The sequence below is a fragment of the Furipterus horrens genome, unplaced genomic scaffold (genome assembly GCF_987537825.1).
Source record: "Furipterus horrens unplaced genomic scaffold, mFurHor1.1.pri manual_scaffold_7, whole genome shotgun sequence".
Taxonomy (NCBI): Eukaryota; Metazoa; Chordata; class Mammalia; order Chiroptera; family Furipteridae; genus Furipterus; species Furipterus horrens.
Genome location: NW_028327177.1, coordinates 45490613 through 45509509, shown reverse-complemented (window position 1 = coordinate 45509509; position 18897 = coordinate 45490613). Strand labels below are relative to the sequence as shown.

Here is an 18897-nt window from a genome sequence, read left to right as displayed (position 1 = left end):
GTTTTCATTTCTATATAGTGTGTCTCCTTCAGACAGGAATACTTGTACTACAGCCAAATGGATTTCAAATAAAATCAAAATCAGGTGCAATATTAAAGGACTGATCACTAATAGTAAAGGGTTAGAGGCTTAACAAATCAAAGGTTACGGGAATTTGATATTTATAGGTGTTTGCATTACATGTCAAGGAGCCCAAAGTAGTTCCTGTCAAGCATAAGAAGTTGGTCAACCAAACATCATTTCCTGTCATTCACATCTACATTATCTTTTAAATATGAATACTTGATACTAAAATCATAAAGACATTTCAGAGCTGATTGATTCAAAGCATTTAGAAGCCAGAGGAAACTTTAGCATTTTTAAGACAAATATTCTCTGTTGATGTCAGATATCATCTTTATATATGAATCCATAATGTTAACAAGAGAAGAACAACTAAGAACAATTTAGCTCCCTGTAAGAACTCATTGCATTTTTATTGTTGTGGAAAAAAAATGGGGAATCAAAATTATCACATAACAAGAATGAATAAATTTCTCTCTATTGATTGTCAACAGTCCATATATTAATAATTAGTTTTTAGTATGTAGCTTTAAGTTTACTTTCATGTGCTTATAGATGTCTGGATCTAGCCTAGATCTAATCTTATAAAGCTGTTATATGGCTACAGCCATAAATTAGCTGTGCCTCTAAAGTACTGAGTAATTTTTAAGCAAATAGACCAATACTGAACCATAGATATTAGCTAATCTTTTTAAAAATATTGAAGTCACTTAATAATATTCTAATGGGTCTACCTTTATCTCAAACTCATGTTTTAGAATTTCCTACTTAACTTTATGTCCTTACGTGTTGTGTGTGTGTTTGTGTGTGTGTGTGTGTGTGTGTGTGTGTGTGTTGTGTGTTGGCAAGAATATCTAATTTTTAGGGTGAATTAAATTCAGAGAAACTACCAAAAAGTCAATGAGCTATGTATTAGAGCAAGTAAATCAAAATGTTATTGTGGTATCCAGCTTTGTTTTAAAATCTTTCAACTGTGCTATATTTGACTATTTTCATAATGAATGATAGAAAAAAATCAGACCTAAACTTAATGAGCAAAATAGATAATCTGTTGAGTAACAGACTGACACTACAAAATAACATAAACTAAATAAATAAGATATATATATTCATAGTTCATAATTTCTTCTCTATAGAAAATTATAGAAGAGGTTTCCCTACTTCTTTCAAACAATGGCAGTACTTTCAGATTAACTGTGTAGTATTAAAGGGGATATAACTTATTCTGGTTTATAAATTCTTGCAAATATATTTAGTCTAGAACATGGGAATTAATTTTATGACTTCTCTCCACTAGCCAGGAATGCCAGATGGAGGTGTATCCTGAAGTAGTTCTGTCATCCCTCTACTAAAGTATGCTTCTTTTTTGAAAGGACTATGTAGGCAAGAATGGAGATTTGATCAAACATGTGGAACTGATTGATGCTGGCATTCAGCCCTGAATTCATTTAAATTATGATACCAAATACAGTAGAAAGGGCCCAAGACTTATGAATGGATACTTCCTGTCTTTGAGCGGCCCTCAATCCCATGGGGTACCTAAACCATAAGTCTTGCAACCGCATAATCTACTCTTCCTATTTTCTGTTCCCTTTTCTCTTTTGGAACCCATCAAATCCTCCTGACATAGCTATTTCCCTGAGCCAGTTTTGGTGTAACATTTTTTAAAAACCACAGAATTATGCTGGGAAGTTAGCACCCATTCCATGATAAAACTGTGAAACTGTTTCAAATTCAGAAAAACTGTGGTGGTATCTATCATCCAAAACTTCAGAAAGAAAGAACATAATTCCAATTTCTCTTTCATGGAACTCATAAAGAAAAAAAAAAAAAAAAGGTGGACGACAGCCACCAACACTGTGTGAAGCAACAGCTCTGCCAAAACTGTGAATAATTAACAGATTTGAAAATATAAGTAGCTTAAGCCAATCACACATTTGGCAGAGGTGAAAGTTGACTGTGGCAACTTACTATTACAAGTGCACTCTTCTGCAAAAACATGATTTCCCACCTGTCCCTCGCTGACTGCAGAGAGTCAATTCCCAGTCCCTATTTCCACAGGCCACAGTGATGTATTTGAAACCCCAGTGGAGATAACAGGATATTTATAACATTCTACACTCAGAGCATTTCAGACTGTTTTCTGAAAAGTAAATTTTTGTCATTTAAAATAAATTAGCTTATTTCTCCAGGTATATGTATATTTTTCACTTAGAATAGATAATTAAAATTATCTAAAGTTCACTTTTTATTAAATTATGGTAGTGTTTTAAAGTCTACATGGGAACTCTTTCAAAACATGACACATTTCTTCTTCATACATGTATAACAACTACACAAAAGTTGGAGTGTGTACTTTAAAAAATGAGTGCTGCCACTCATTTAAATAACTTCTTTAAAGAAAAAATATTATACATTGATTCATAATAAAACAAAAGAAAGCATAAAATGAAAAACTAACAGATTAATAGTATGTATGAATAATTGGCTAGCCACATTTTGCTGCTTTCAAAAAATTAATTGCCGAGAAAACTTAGGTCATCAGTCCAATAAAAACTATTCATATCATTCTTCTAAGTAAAAGTGGTACACACACACTTTTGTATAGAATTGTTTTAAAATAATAGAATGATGGGCCTTTCAGAATTATTTTCCAGCCTTTTTTGTGTGTGAGTATGAAAATCAGGCTCATTTCTTTCCTGTATAGTTTCATTTTCTTTTCAACTTTTTATATTTTCTTTGCTACTTTCACGTAATTCCCTTTTTAATTTTTACTTCTTTAATTTTTACTTCTTTACTTGCAGACATAATTTTTTCTTAGTTATTACTTAAACAAACTATATTTAGAAACAAATGCACTCTGTTTCTTTTAAAATATGAAAGAGAGTTCACCTTTGGTAGTACATATCTGTTCTTTTCTATGTTTATGTGATGGTGGTAACAAATGATTTTTCAAAAATGTCTCAGCACAAGAATTTATTTTTTAAATAATTCATAGACAAGGCTTGTAGATGGTGCAAAAAGAATTCTGCTGCTCAGATGCAAAGAAATCATTTTTGATGTTTAATGGCGAGGAATCCATTTCCTATTCATGGTTGCTGTTTGAATAACGGCACAATCTAGACACATAGTAGTTAAGTCTCTAGAATATGTCAAGGTCACCATGAATTCTAGAGAGCCTTAGGTCCCTCCACAGTCACTCAAGTTAAAACAAGTCCCAAACAGTTGTCCTACTGGGGGAGCTAACACACAATGAGTATTCAAAAAGCATCCGCATCAGATAAGTACAATCCTGGGGTCTTGGAGTCCATTCTACTTCTGTTTTGCCTGGAAAGAACTACTAATCTCATCTAATTTAGGAAAGATTTAAATAATGATTTAGTAGAAGCTGAATTTTATAGGACTCAAAAATATTTGCTGGCAGAGTACCTGTGGCTATGATAGAATGAGGCCAAAATATTTGAAGGGCTCCTTTTGCCCTTGGCTTCAGAGAGATTTTACCAGAAAGTTAGAAGTAAAACAGGGCTCCGGCTGTATTACTAACAAAGTCACTCAATGCACCCTGAGGTAAGGTGGTGCATCTTGCCTGTCCTTGGCAACTACAACTCAGGCTTATGTTTGCACCCAATGGCGATTTCCATTATTGAGGCTTACGGCCTCTGTACAAAGACTGCGTGTACTGACTTTTATGAAACTATCAGTTACAGAGACATGCTGCTATGTGATGATCTTTACCCTTCATGTTGCATGATTTCATTCAATTATTCACTTGACAAAAACACAGATTATAATAACATAAATCCCATGTTTATGGAGAGCCTGCCATGTGCCAGGCCATTTTACATTTAAGAGATATATGATGTGATTAATAATGGCATTGTAGAAGCTTCTATAAAGTAAATATTTAATGGCAATGAAAAAACAAACAAACTCTGCTATTCATTATTCATTTCAAGAGAGCCAACTTCTCCCTGTGCTCAAGCTGCATCAACACTTTCAGTCCTGAGGGTCTTATGGGTGAGCTGCAATTTCAGAAAACTAAATAACAACCTAGGTGTTAATGAAACTCAGGGTTACCAAAGGTTCATAATTTACAAACAGGGAGCAATTGAGTAACTAAAGGGTCAGAAGCCATCCTTCTGTTGGAAAGTAATACTCTGAGCCTGAGTTGAAGTCAACTGGTTCATCATCCATACCTCGGTACCAAGTTTTGTAAATTGCACATAGCACAGGGCATATATCGTGTCTACTTACTGATAACAATCCTGTGCCCCCTGAGGTAGGCCAGGCTAGGGGAGAAATGTGTCCACGGAGAAAGAGAGAGAAGGGGTTCCAGCTTTTATGTTTGTCCTCACTGCTGGCAACACCTTCATATACTCACTATGCAAACTAATTAAATGTAGTCTTTTAACAACATGTTATTTTATTTTGAATAATTCCACAATTAACCTGGGGTAAAACTGAAAATTGTGCTGCAAACAAAGCGCCTAGACACAGTTCAGATAATTTTTTTTAAAGAAGCAAAAAAAAAAGGGGGGGGGGATAAAAAAAGAAAAACCACCATCTATACACACTAATTTCAAAACATCCCAGAATGAAATAATAAACAATATTACTTAAATTTTCAGAAAAGCAATTATAACAATTCAATGATAGACTTCTATTCAGAATTTCAATCTTTGCATTATGAGCAAAAAGAGAGTACTATGTGTAACTGTTTTTGCAATATAGTGACATACAGATTTTAAAAATCCAGCCAAAATTTGGACTAATACTCAGATTAAAAATGAATCCAATAGTATGGAACTCTTAACAGTCACTGTTATAATAATAATGTAGCTTCATTAAAGTAAGTTTTTACAGAAAAATCACTATTTTGCTAAGAGTAAATGAGTTTTATTCCCTTCTGTCAATGAGGTCAAATGAACATTGTCCCAAAGGCTACCATCACAGCTTCTCAATAAAAAGCATTTTCAGAATTAGAAAACATTTTCAAAGGAAGCCTGCATTATCGAGTCTTCCCTTTCAGTCCAATAAAAAACATTTATATACTGGTGTTTACAGTTCTAATGATAACAGGCAAATTCTGTTCTTTGCATTATCAGTAGCAATAACTAGGAAGCAGTTGAACTAACCGACCTGTTCAACTGCCTCTAGCTATCACTCTTTGTGCCTTCAGAGACCCCCCTGAGTCGACAGCCCACAGACAATTTCAGGCAAGCTCACCCTGTATGAATACTGTAGATATTTTCTCATTTTACTGATTAAAATACCAAAACACCAAAAAGTTAGGGAACCTACCCCCCACTCCCCCCAAAAAGACACAGACTTTATAACTAGTACAGCAAAATTTCTGGTCTTTTGACTTCAAGTTAATATATCCACTTGCAAAGTGCAGGTAAAAAAAAGGAGTTCTCTTAGAAGTGTTCTCATTTTTTACACTATGATGAATGGAGAAAAAAATGGACCCCAACTGCTTGCTTTCCCCCAGAGACATTAAAACACTTAAGTAACACCCTCTATTAAAAATAATTTGTATTTATACCATGTAATGTACTACTATTTATGTTTATATAAGTATATACACACATAATGTATGGAACATAGTTCAAAGAAATAAAACCATTTTCAAAATATTTTAATTTATTCAAGGACTTAAAAATTATTCATAAGCTCTTTTTAGCTAATCTGTAATCTATTTCATTGACTCATTTTCAATGATGTTATAAGCAAAATAATGTATCTGTCAATCATTACATGATCACCAGGTAATAAAAATTAAAAAAAAACATATACAGCTGGTGACATAAGAGAACAGGCATGATTTAAGCATCTTAACTGTATTTAAATCTATAATACAAGTCACTTTGCTCTTCCAATTTATGGACAGAGCAGTTAATTAATCACTCAACTGCTAACAAATGTTACTCAGGCTTCACTTGGCAATTATGTGGTCACTCAGAGAATCAAAGGCAATTAAGTAGCTAATCAATGAGCTCTCTTCAACGGATGACAAAGACTCCAAGGTTTTATCTCCTGTTCTTCTAAATAAACTAGAGAAACCATACATTTTTTAATCAGAATATTAGGCTAAGAAGACTTAAAACTCCAATATCATTTTCACCTTTTTAATATAGATTAAATCCAATGTGCTAATGTTTATATCTACAATATAACAAAGTACCAAGTATTAGAAACTAGATTTAGGAGAGAAAAATCCCTCTACTGAATAAAATAACTAAAGAGGACCAAAAACTAAGCAATTATTCAGCTGACTGAAAACAGCAATGTAGTGAAGTTGTCCAGATTTCTGTTTTGCTAATCTACAAATTATTTTAAATCCTTTGTAAAAAGATTTCAATGGGATTTCAAACAATGATTTTCAAACACTCAGGTAGAAGAACATTTCTGCTGGCTACTGATAGCTTTATGAACTCCCGAGTAAAACCACTTCTATGGATCACAGAGTGCTTTATAGTTTCCCAAAAGAAAGTAAATCTGTTTGAAATATGAGTATTTAGAAAGTTCACCTCTCTTGTGGAATATAGTCATAGAAGAGAGCAGACTGGAGTGGCAGGGGTTTCTCTACTAGGCAGGCATTGAAAAGTAAAAGAAAGAAGTATATGTTCTCGTATTATACAGTCACACTAATAAAAGCAATAAAACACATCCAGGGGATGCTTGACATGAACAATTTCATAAGCCTGGTATCGATCCCCTGATTCTTTTCAAGTGAGGTTGGTTTGCAGTAACCCATCCCCTTGTGCATTTACTATCCATTCACTCTTCTAAGCCTTGTGCTAAACATAGGACAGCTTAGAAGTTTGTGCTCTGCAACAATGCAGCAATTTTTTGTAACTGATGTCCCACTGTAAAGTTTATATACAGTCAGAATTAATGCAAGTGCATGAGGAAAGCAGGCACATTGAAGCAACATCTCTGAGCTGATGGGGGAATGGATTTGGAGTTGGGTAGCCTTTAGTTTTTCTTCCAGGACTGTTCTTATGATGAACATAGATAGTGTTTGTTAAAGTGTTGCATGAATTACACAAGAATACTGAAAGATTGGAAATTATAAACCAAAGAGTGAAACAACCACCTACAAATGCCATCCTCTTAATAGTCAACATTTTGTTTCCTTGATTCAGTACTTAAAGAACCATCAGACTCATGAATTAAGTAAAATCAGAATTATACCATCTTTCGTTGAGATTTTCTCCCATATCATAATGTTAATACCACTTTAATTTAATTCTACTGTACATTGTAAAGCATAGGTAAAGAGGAAAAGCCCATGCTCTCATTTCACCCTAAGTCCTTGTATTAATATACATTTTTAAAAAACTGAATATGTTCTAAAACCTCTGTGTATCATGCAAGAAATTCAAGGTGACCTCTGGATTTTCCATTTGCATCGCCTAATATTTGTTGCATGATAAGTATTTTTTATCCTTTATACCTTCATTTGACAGTTTGAATTGTTTCTGTTTTTGCTATGAAATAGCTATAAGAACAAAACTGGGAATGCTCAGTTGCTTTATGCGTGTTGCATTCTGCAGTATTTCACCAATATGAAAACTTTACAGTATTCCTGATAAAGGTACTAAATCATTCTTTGCTTGAAAGTTCAATCATTCATCATCAAATATTTATGGGAGTCTATTATATGAGAGATGCCATAGTAGAAACTGGTCATACAAAGATTAAGATAAATATGTGTATTTTACTGGTTTCTGGCATAAAATTATCAACAGGCTCAGGACGATTTCAGATGACCTCAAGAACAAAAGAAGGGTTGTTGCTGATATATCTTAACATTTGACATCAGCATATAGAGGCATTTGTAACCTACAAAATAACCATTTGTACTATTTATGGGGGGGCAGGTATCATACTGAAGAGAATGAGACAGATTTTGTTCTTTTTACAAAGGAATAGATTCTCCACTGTCTGAAGATGTAGTTTCCTTTACTCAATGTCAAAGAAAGCAGTAGTTTAAGAAATAGTGAGGGCAGTAAATAACTCCAAACCAATCCATAAAACTTTGGGATTATGTCAGATACCTCAAATATCTAGAGAGGTTTTAGTATCTCCAGCACACAAATACAAGAGGTAACTTCAAAACAAACACAATTTTCATATTAGTTAAATGTTTTACCACTTTTCCTAAATACCTCTATTTGACCCAAGTCTTCAAAAACAAAAGAAACAAATAAAGAAAATCTAGTTTGATTTTTCAAAAAAGTTTCCAAACAATCTGGGCCACCAGTGGATGCTTTAAAAATGCATTTTGGATAAAACTGCATGCTTACTTTTTTCTTTTTTGTTATTGAATTTATTGGTGTAACATTAGTTAATTAAGTAGGTTTCAATGTGCAATTCTATAATAGATATCTTTATATTGTATTATGTATCCATCACTCCAAGTCAAGTTTCCTTCCATCACTATTTATCCCCCCTATATCTTCTTCTGGTAATCTTCCCCCCATTTCCCTCTGGTAATCACCATATTGTTATCTGTGTCTATGAGTGAAACTGCATGTTTGGATACTTCATTGGAGCCATAAAATTATATACTTGATAAAGAAAGGTGCACTACTATTTCTACTCCCAGTGTTACACTGACTTCAGGCTTTTCTCCACTGAAAAATTAAATGCAGAAGTTGATTAGCCCTATTTAGTGAGTCAATATAATAAGCATAGCTGAACAATCTTATTTCTGTTTCTTATTAGTAGGTATATTTACCAAAATTTGTGTTTTGCTACTTTGTCTTCCTCTAGAATCATAACCCTGATAAGAATTTATAATCGAAGAAAAATAAAACTAAGGGATAAAAATCCAATATAATATTAAATCTATAAAGAAAAATGTGGTGAAATTTGAATGTCTGATAAATTATCTCATAACAATTTTACATTACATACTTTTACATAGATGAGAGGATTCTCTCTCTCTCTCTCTCTCTACATATATATATATATATATATATGTAGTAGAAACACATGAATATATCATTATAATGTCAGTTTATATGTATGTGTTTTCTTACAATTAAACTTACAATAATGCCAAGAGTGTATACTCACATATTAACTCACAATTTACTAAAGTCATTTTTCAATAAATATTTTAGTGCATTTGCAAAGCATGCACTAAATGCAGTGAATTCTAGACTATGAAAAGATCATTTTAAATAAAATCAAATGTCACATGTAATATGGTGATAAATCACATTATCTTTAAGAATAAATAAGCATTTACCTTCTCTACTGAAATTTATAATAACCTACACCTGAAATGGTACAGCATCAATAATTCAAAGATTTAATTTTCAGAATTAATTCAAGCATGGATTTTAGGTGACTATTCATAACAACAGAAATCTCAATTTCCCATTTACCAGAAGGTTGTGAGTTGCTTCACCAGCAGCAGTCTTCTTTGGAATAAATATTCATATCTGTTTTTAGGTTCCATCCACATTCAAACCCAGCTCTGCCACTCACCAGCTGGGTGACACTGAGCAAATTGCTTAACATCTCTGTTCCTCAGTTTCTTCTGATAATGTTAGTGTGCACCTCATATGGTTGACAGGACATATTAGTACATTCTTCAGAATTTTAGTAATATGCATCGCAAAGGTGCTACGAGGTTTAAATAAGTTCATATTTGAAAAGTTCTTAGAAAAAGGCCCAACATACAGAAGCTCTAAAATAAAAAATTTTAAATATGCCCTACTTTAATATCACTTACGTGGGACCAAAATCTAAGCCTGCATAATGAAGAATATAGACATAAAGAGCTCAAGGCTTATATAAATCTAAATACTTCTTTGAAATCCACATGACAATAAAATTAATGATGATTACAACTTTCAGAGAATGCTTTGACATTTCTTGGATGAAGAGAAATCATATATATACTATCAAACAGACCACGTTCAGTGACAAAAAAAATTTGTTCAGAAGTGTTTTGCTTAACACACAAACATATGCTCTCATTGACTAAGCCATTCAGTAATAAAATAAAAATATCCTAACACTCAGTACTTTAACCAAAAAAAAATCACAGAAATTCTCTCTCCTTTTTTATCTTTTAATACGTTACAATAAAAAAATGTTATTTCCCATAAAACAATAATGACTTAAAATCCCTTGTGAAAAGATCAACAGAACACATGGTTTGTGTTTGCCCGCATTCAGAGCAAAGCAACCCTCTCTCCACCACCCGCACTGCCTCCAGTCTCTCCCCAGGTTCGTCTGCAAAATATATTGGTCTGCCTCAACTAGAAAAAACATAAAACATAATCTTGACTGTTGTTTCATTCCTTTTATAAGACTAATAATTCAGTTGTCTTATATCCAGAAACGTACTCTTTATAACATGTTCTCTTTTGTACTGACATTTTTACACCATTTTTCTTTAAATGTCATATATTTCGAATGGCTTCAGAGGAAGAGTTATTGCTCAGGCGGCACCACGTCCCTCATGGAATTCAGGGACCTTGGGTGAGTGCGCAGGGGTGTTGAGAACACGAGGACACTATGTAGGGATCAGAGCCTTATCACTAGTCTGGAGATATTCGAACACCTAATCTATTTCTATTTAAAAGTAAAATAAAAAGAGTAGTTTTTCATCATGTTTTAATGTCACTTTTCTTAGAGTTGTAGTCATTCAAGACCAAGCCTACTTTACGTAAAGTGAAAGTATTTTTCTCGTTTAAAGAAGCATATATTATATGTTTTTTTCCACGAAAATCATGTGTACTTTTATTAAACATGTTTTTCCCATTTTGCATCTGGAGTATAAAATTAATTTTTTTCAATTTAGAAAAAATATTAGAGTACTATGAAAATATGGTTAGTTCAAGAACTTGAACTGATGTGAAAGTTACTCTCCTGTCCAGTGTTCATGGCTCAATGAGTGAAAGTGAAAGATGAAAATGATCTAACAAAACTCTCCAGCCTTTTAAAGTTACATACAGATATCAGCAATTCATTTAACTATTAATCAGATCCTTACATTATAATACCCATAAATAATTTAAGCTATAATGAATCCTACTATACACAGTTCATGAATAGGTCTGAGTACAGACAGATCACTCCACTCTTTATGTCCTCTTTGTTTCCTCTGTCAGGAAGAAAAAAAATAATTTTTTTAAAATACTTAACAACTTTAAAGCCTTGTCCTGTGTTCCCAAATGTCAGAGATCAGACACTGTTTATCTTTTATTCTGTCAATCTGTCCTTACAGTGATATCAATAAGCTCACTGGAAATGGCTTCTATGATTTGTATCACATAAGTTACAGTTGTCAAGAATCAGTCATTTTAAGGGAAGCAAAGTCTGGGGTCTGGTATTAAAACTTTGACAAAGACAAATATATTGTTTCAAAAATACTCATATGTTTAGCAACTTTTCCAGGAACAACAACACTAAACAAACCAAAAAAAGAAAGAAAGAAAGAAAAAAAGAAACCAACATGGTTCTGAGAATTATATTAAAGACTAGCTCATTCTAACTTTGAAAAAGAAGTTTCTCACCACAAACCAAATGCATTCCTCTAAGTGTGCACTCTCTCATAAATTATAGAGATATTCTCTACCATGTACCACCAGCCACCACAAGCTCATAGAGTGCGAGGGAGGGGAAAAAGAAGATGAAGGAAAGAAAGATCTAACTGGCTGCATTGTAAGAACTTAACAGTTAGTTCTCCAGGGACCGTGCTCAGAGGGCATCATGCCCACTAGGCTGATTTGAGGACCAGTTTGCTGCCTTACTTTGTATACTCCTGGAATTGGATACAAAGAGTAGACTTGCTGTGATCCCATGCTCAGATCAGGGGCAGAGAGGCCCCAGGGACAAGCACTGTTGTAAACCAATGGGAGCCTTATCCTTGGATCAATAGTAACACACTGGGACCAGATGAGCTTATTAGTCTGCTTGAGGCAAACCGGAGGAGGGCTGTGCTCTCCCTATCCCATCAGCTGTGCCACTTTTTCCAGTCTGAACTTATGGATCAAGGGCTACTGTGTCTTGTGCCTCTGGTTAACCTGTTAGCATTGGTCTGCTAACAGAGTTCTAGGGGCAAGGAAGGCTGCAGCCAGGAGGCTAGGGCTGAATGAGGACGCAAGTGCAGCCACCACGCATGAGCATACATCTGGGCCTGAATGGACTGAATGAAAGAAAAAGTCCAGAAACCCATCAAACTCTATATGGGAAATTGAATACATGATTAAGGTGCCATTATGGAAAAATGCTGGATTCCTGCCTTACACCTTAGTCAAAAGTAAATCATTACAGGGTTAAATATTTTAAAGTAAAAATAAAGTGGGAAGTACTTCATTTTGAAGTGAAAAGACTTTTTAATAACACCAAATTCTCTCTAAATGTCTGAATTTCTTTCTCAAACCATCAACTGGATCTGCCTTCCTAGCACTTGCTGACTTTATCAGGACTATCTAATCTCCAAATACTGTCTGTCCCATCTTGCAACTCTAACCAGACCACATGGAAAGACATCTTGGGATACAAGAGCAGTGCTCTCTGAACTCCCTTCTAGAAAGAACTTGGCAACACAATACAAAAGTGTAAGTTACCCCTTAGAACTCCTAAAACAATTCTACTTTAAGTAACTATCAAGTAACACCATGATATTGGATATATTCATAAACATTTCTTTTGACAAAGAGATCAAAACACTTTGCTAAATAGTCTATAAAAATTATAAAAACAATTAATTTTTAAAGTTTTCACTGGAAGTTTTTCCACACCCTGAGCCCTGAGAATTATATTGATACCACTATAATGAAAATAAGGAGAAGCCTCCTTGATGTAAAATGTTTGAGAATAAAATTGTTAGGTGCTTTTCTAGAACTGCAGTTAGTTATTATCAACCACAACCCCTCATGTGAAAAACAGAATCTGTGAACACTGGTAATCTTTCCTGTTCAAGGACTGAATTCTACGCTATGAAAAGTCAAGAAAAAGATGTTTGCTGCTGTTACATGTCATTCATTATATGAAAGACATAGCCATGAAAGCAGAAATTTCAACTATATGTAGATTAACTGGAAAGCCACATTCCCCCTGTGTAGGAAGTAAGTGATACAAAAGCCAACTGTGCATAGAATTCCACCCAAGGAGTCACTAGGAAAAGGCAAAAGCAACACATCTTTATTTACAAGTTAAATTATATCCATTTGAACTAACCACTTGGGAAGAGTTGGTTAGGTCTTGACACCTCTAACTAAACAGTGAGCTGATCTGAACAACAGAAAATATACAAGAAGCCATTCCTAGCCTTTATTAATATAAGAATCTGAATTTCATCCCTGGAATAAAAAGTATGAACGATATCCTTTATTTTTTATTTGAAGACGTTAACTCATAAATTTAAATAAAATTATCATTCTGGGAAAATGGTTAAACATAAAATGAAAACTGTGTTATAAAACTTCCTATTATTATCTACATCTTGAAAAAAAAAAAAAAAAAAAAAAAAAAACCACGTACAAATAGCTGGTATTTACCATACCTCTGACACTATACTAAACTCTTTATAATTATGGTGTACACACAACGAAAGGCAAAGGTTTATAATATCCACCTAATGGGTTTATTGTGAGAATTAAAAAGAGTTGCTATGTAAAAAATATCTGACATTGGAGACATTCAATAAATATCAGTTCCCAGTATCTCATTTAATTTTCACAACAAACGCCTGAGGCTTAGAGATGTGAAGTAACTTTCCTAAAGTAACAATGTCTTACTCTGGAGTCTCTTCGTAGATATAAATAAACAGTATATTCTCACCTTTCTCTAGTTCTCCTTCTCTCTCTCTCACCATACAGTCTACATAAACAGAACAGTTTGTATATGAATGACTTCAATTTATATATTACATATATAAATAATGGAATAAAATATATGCTGAGTGGTAGAATTACATATTCTTATAGCTTCATTGTCCATATTTTCTACAACAGGCATGTCCTCAATCATGAAAAGTTTAAGAAGTTTTAAGTGCCCAATTATTTACCATGAATATCAGCAAAGATTCTTTTTTAATACAGTGACTATCACCACAAATTATTTCTTTCAGTGCTAAAAGGTGCCTTAGTAAATACAAAGAGTTGGACTGCGCCCCTGCCTCCTAAAGATCCTCATTCCTCAAGGATCAACAGCAGAGCAACTCCTTGAATGTCACTCGGAAACTTCCAGAGGGTGCCACAGAAGGTGGAGGACAGACAGGTAGGCCCCTGCTCTGGAGGAGCGGGGATCATATTCTGTAGATGTGACATAAATGTCACTGTGCTTTTAAAAGTTTTTACTTGAGATACTGGTTTCCTCATTATTTGGAGACCTGAGGAAAAAACTAATTAAGCAAATAAGCATTACCTTATGGCAGCCGTGCTTTATCGTGTAAATTTGCTAAGGAGCAGACTTCTCAGGTGTTGCTGGAAGCGACACCTGAGTGTGGAAGCTGGTGCAGCAGCTGATGGTGGCTTCCTGGGAGAGCTGAGTTTGGGAAAGAGCTTGGCTTTAGGGAGAAAGGATGAAGAATATTTTTCAGGAATACATACTCAATATGACAAGGAGGTGGGAGGGGAAACGGCAGAAGCAGGTTCCTTCAAGTGGTCCAGAACCAGCAAGTGGCGCCCCCAGGGGAGCAGAGGAGGCTGAGGTCAGACCTTGCAACTGAGTGGGAGGAGCTGGATCCACCTGCCTCACTTCTGGAAGGAGGTACTTTGATAATTTCCTTTCTCCCTTTTTCTTTTCAGAGATACTAAGTTTAGAAAGAAAGATGGCCTCACTCTTATAATCACGTGATAAATCCCAGCTAATGGTGCATCGAGCCTGAGTGTGAAAACACAGCCGTTAATCCTTAAATTCCATGCTGGCAACCTGCTTGTGAGTGGTGATGGACTGTCTGCTCCAAGTCAGAAAACCCGACCTCCCAGACTGCTGAAGGCAAGCTCCAAATCATTCCCCACCTGCGACTCCTATTCGTAGCCACTATCTAGCAAGAGTCTCCTATTCCCAGAGCCTTTTATTTGTTGGAAATTCACAAACAAAAACCTAGGTCTGCAGTCCAGTTCAACAAGCACACGTGATAGCCGACTTCTGAGCAAGGTGAGGACAAGACTGTCTTTTTCTAGAATATGAGAGTCAAGAAGATAAAGCACTTTAAAAAGTAAGAGGAATCAGCCCTAAGAGGATTTGAACTCATCCCATCCAGGCTCTGGTGCCCTGGCAGCTTTTCTGTTAGTGCAGAGAGGAGAGAAGGTAGAGGCAGGTATTTTAAACAGATAATGAGTATAGGTAACGAGGAAAGTAAGAACCAGCTGGCTATAAGTAATTATTTTCTAGAGTGTAAAAAGAGAATTTAAAATGCATGGTATCTTTTTAATTCCCTACCCCTATGTCACCAACATTAAAAGAAAATTAAATAAGTATACATTCAAGTTGCCTTTCTAAAAGACTAAGAAGGTGGGGCTATCTCTGGATGTTAAACTAAAGATCAGGTGAGCCCCCCCAGACTCCCCATTCCACCTTTGGGGAGAAAACAATTTTTTTTCAATATTAGAATTATAGTTTTATTATAGTAACAAATAGTTGTTGCAGGGGAGAAAACAATTTAATTGGAAGGTACAAAGAGAAAGAAAGCATTTTACTCCTTTAAAATATTTTATGAAGGAATATTACCTAGTTGGTAAAGATACAGAGTGGAAATAGCTTAAAAGAAGTAGCAATAAATGTATCTCCTTTGAACAAATTCATACTAACATTGTTCCTTAAATCTCCATACAGTAGTCTACTGTCAAATTAGATAACATGGATTTATATTATTATTCGAGAAAGAATTCCATATCAGGAGGCCCATATTTCAGTGCAGAAAGGATTACATTATTCTTCAAGGAAAGCACATTACTCTTTGAAAAACAGAAAAGTTGACCTTGGCAAAGAGTTAGTGAAATTGTTCTCGACTTGATTTCCCTTATAGGCAGTGTGTGGGAGAGTACATATTTAGTGCTGCTTTGTGGCATTGTTTCAAAAGAACTCTCATTATTGTAGCCAGAAACGAGTAGAGAACATCTAGAAAATAGTTCACATTATGGTGTTGGGAAGTGATTGAATTCTTGTTTCCACCCTTTATGTTAGGTAGTAAAAAAATCTTTTAGAAGGAAAACCATCTAGATTTTGGTAGTAAATAAGTACTGACTTAATGCATATTTATTTATTTTCTTGATCAGCCATAGTCATTTTTTTCCATAATTAGAAATAAAAATAAGCATTAATTATTTGATAAAATTCTAAAATTATGTAACTGTTTTCTGTTGTATTAGTTTGCTATATTATATTACCTTATAATTCAGCTTTTCTGCAAGTGGGACTATAACTCATTTTATTACAATTTATAATAGAGTGTTTTAATTTTGTCAAGGCAAAGCTTTGTATCCTAATATATCTCTGTCTTTGCCTGTGGATTTCTCAAATCTATCTCATCAGATTTACCTATCCCAACTCTTCCCTTTGTTCTCATCCTTCTGACTCCACATCTCACTACTGTTCTTGGTATTAATCACTTTATGTGATAATAATAACATAATAATCACAACAGAAAATATTTGTTGGGTGCCAATAAATTTTTGAAGCAATCTTTGCATGTTATATCATTCGATTCTCTCAGCAGCATTCATCATAAATTAGATATTACCATTGTCTATTGTTTAGGCCATAGATGAGGAAACCAGGACTCAGGGAGATTGACTATAACTTGCCAGTATCACAAAGCTCTTCATGGGTAGATAAAAAGGACATTTACTTCTGATGCAGAAAGCTGACCCTCTGTGAAGGCAATCTGCACCTTGTTGTTTAGTGCCCTTCACATTTTCAACTGAGGATGAGAAATTAAGCCACTCCTGGAGAACAATTCTGCTGTTGGGGGAACAGCTAATTGAAAAAAAATGTAATGAAATTTTTCATGCTGAATGTCCTTCCTTTTTGTTACTCTCCACTCAAAATCTACCATAAAACTCCAGCTTTTTCTATTTACTGAGAAAAAAATGAGTCAGCAAGGATTACGGGAGATTACCAAGAGATTGTACAGTAAAAATGACAATGACAAAATAGGCAATGAAAATAATTGTTTTTCAAAACTGCATACAAAATCTGTATTTGACTGTGTCTGTGCATGCAAACATCCAACTGTGTTACTAAATGACTAGATCAAGATATTGTGAATGACAGTGCTTTAGCTTCTAAATGATCAATATGGAAAATCAGTAACCAATGCAACCAAAGCAATTGATGCTGGTTGTTTTGAGAAAAGGCATTTGATTAAAAAATTGATGAATAGCAATGCCATGAACAAGTTCACCCCTGTGCAGAGATCCAGCCTCATATCTCTAAAGATAATGTGCAGTTAAAGTTTTGTAATTACCTGGTATTTCCTCTCTTTGATAGTCTCCATGTTCTGTAATTTCCTCCACCACAATTTTTAAATAAAATTTTAAAAATATTTATCTGGTAAAAATCCCCTATTTTCCCCTATCCCATAGTCCCTCGCTACTAGCAAAATTGCCACTGATCTGGCAAGAGGACAACAAGCCATTGAATAAGACCAGTTCACTTAATTTTGGTCATTGCACCACTTAACACATCTCTATATAAAGCAACCTAGATAACAAGGAACCCAGAGGTTTGGAATTAGGTCCTCTTGGCCATCACCATATAGGAGGAAGGCAGAGCTAGAGAAAAGCACCCCAGTCCTCTTCTCAAGCCAGAGGAGCCAGAAGAGGCCGAGCAAATTAGAATCACTTTTCTGTCCTCTGATCTCCTTTTATTCTCATTCATATTTTTAAAATTTTATTAATTTATTTTTATTCAAATTTTACAAATTAAAAACTTTACTCTCCCTAAGCTAGAAGAGTCCTCCACTGCGGCATGTTTGGAATCTCCCTCATGTCACCAACCCAGAAAAAGCTGCCCACATACACACATAATCCTTATTTAACAGAACCAAAAGGGTAAAGTAAAGTAGCAGGAAGCTAAAAATACAGACATAATACCCTTTACCCTCAGGTAGCACTTTTTCATCCTGGACCATTCATTCCCTTCTCCCTATCTCTCTTTCTCCTCTTCCTCTGTCCCATCTCAGGTCACCACAAATACCTCCACTGGGCTTCCTTACATATTTATTTTGTACTACCACTCACCAAGCACCTTTCTAGAAATGGGGAACTTGGGGTGGATAGAACATATTGCCCAGACTTACGAATTCAAGTCAGAAAGGTAAGACAATAACTACAAAGCAGTACTGGAATGGGTGAGTGGAAAGAAGTAGGTTCTAATTTCCCAGTGGCTGGGGAAGCCTTCCTGGGGGTAACTCCTTAAAGGAGACTGAATGAGTGATAGGGGGAGAAGATATCCAAAGAAATGAGCTTTTAGAGCAACTATCAGCACGAGGGGAAGCAGGGTGATTACTCAAAAACACAATAATTTTATAAACACAGAAAATGTAATGGGTAATTAAATACAGTGTTCCTTCACTTAAGCGGGTATTACGTTCTAGACACCCGCGCGATAGGTGAAAATCCGCGAAGTAGGAACCTTACATTTATTTTAGTATTTATATATATTTTAGGGCTTCCCACGCACCTATAAACCCTTCCAGCACACCTATAAACCGTTCCCAGTTCCTTATTAACCTTTCCCACTCCCTTACTAACCTTTTCCACACTTTTATAAACACTACTTATGTTCTTAAACATATTCTACACTCTTAAACCTACGTAATTTTAACAACATGCTTATACAGTACTGCAAAAT

General features: G+C 34.8%; 1 protein-coding gene across 2 annotated transcripts in view; it reads right to left on the bottom strand.

Annotated features, from left to right (window-relative positions):
- Nucleotides 1-18897, bottom strand: part of TOX (thymocyte selection associated high mobility group box) — a 318751-nt gene that overhangs the window by 237274 nt on the left and 62580 nt on the right. The gene's annotated exons all lie outside the window — the stretch shown is intronic.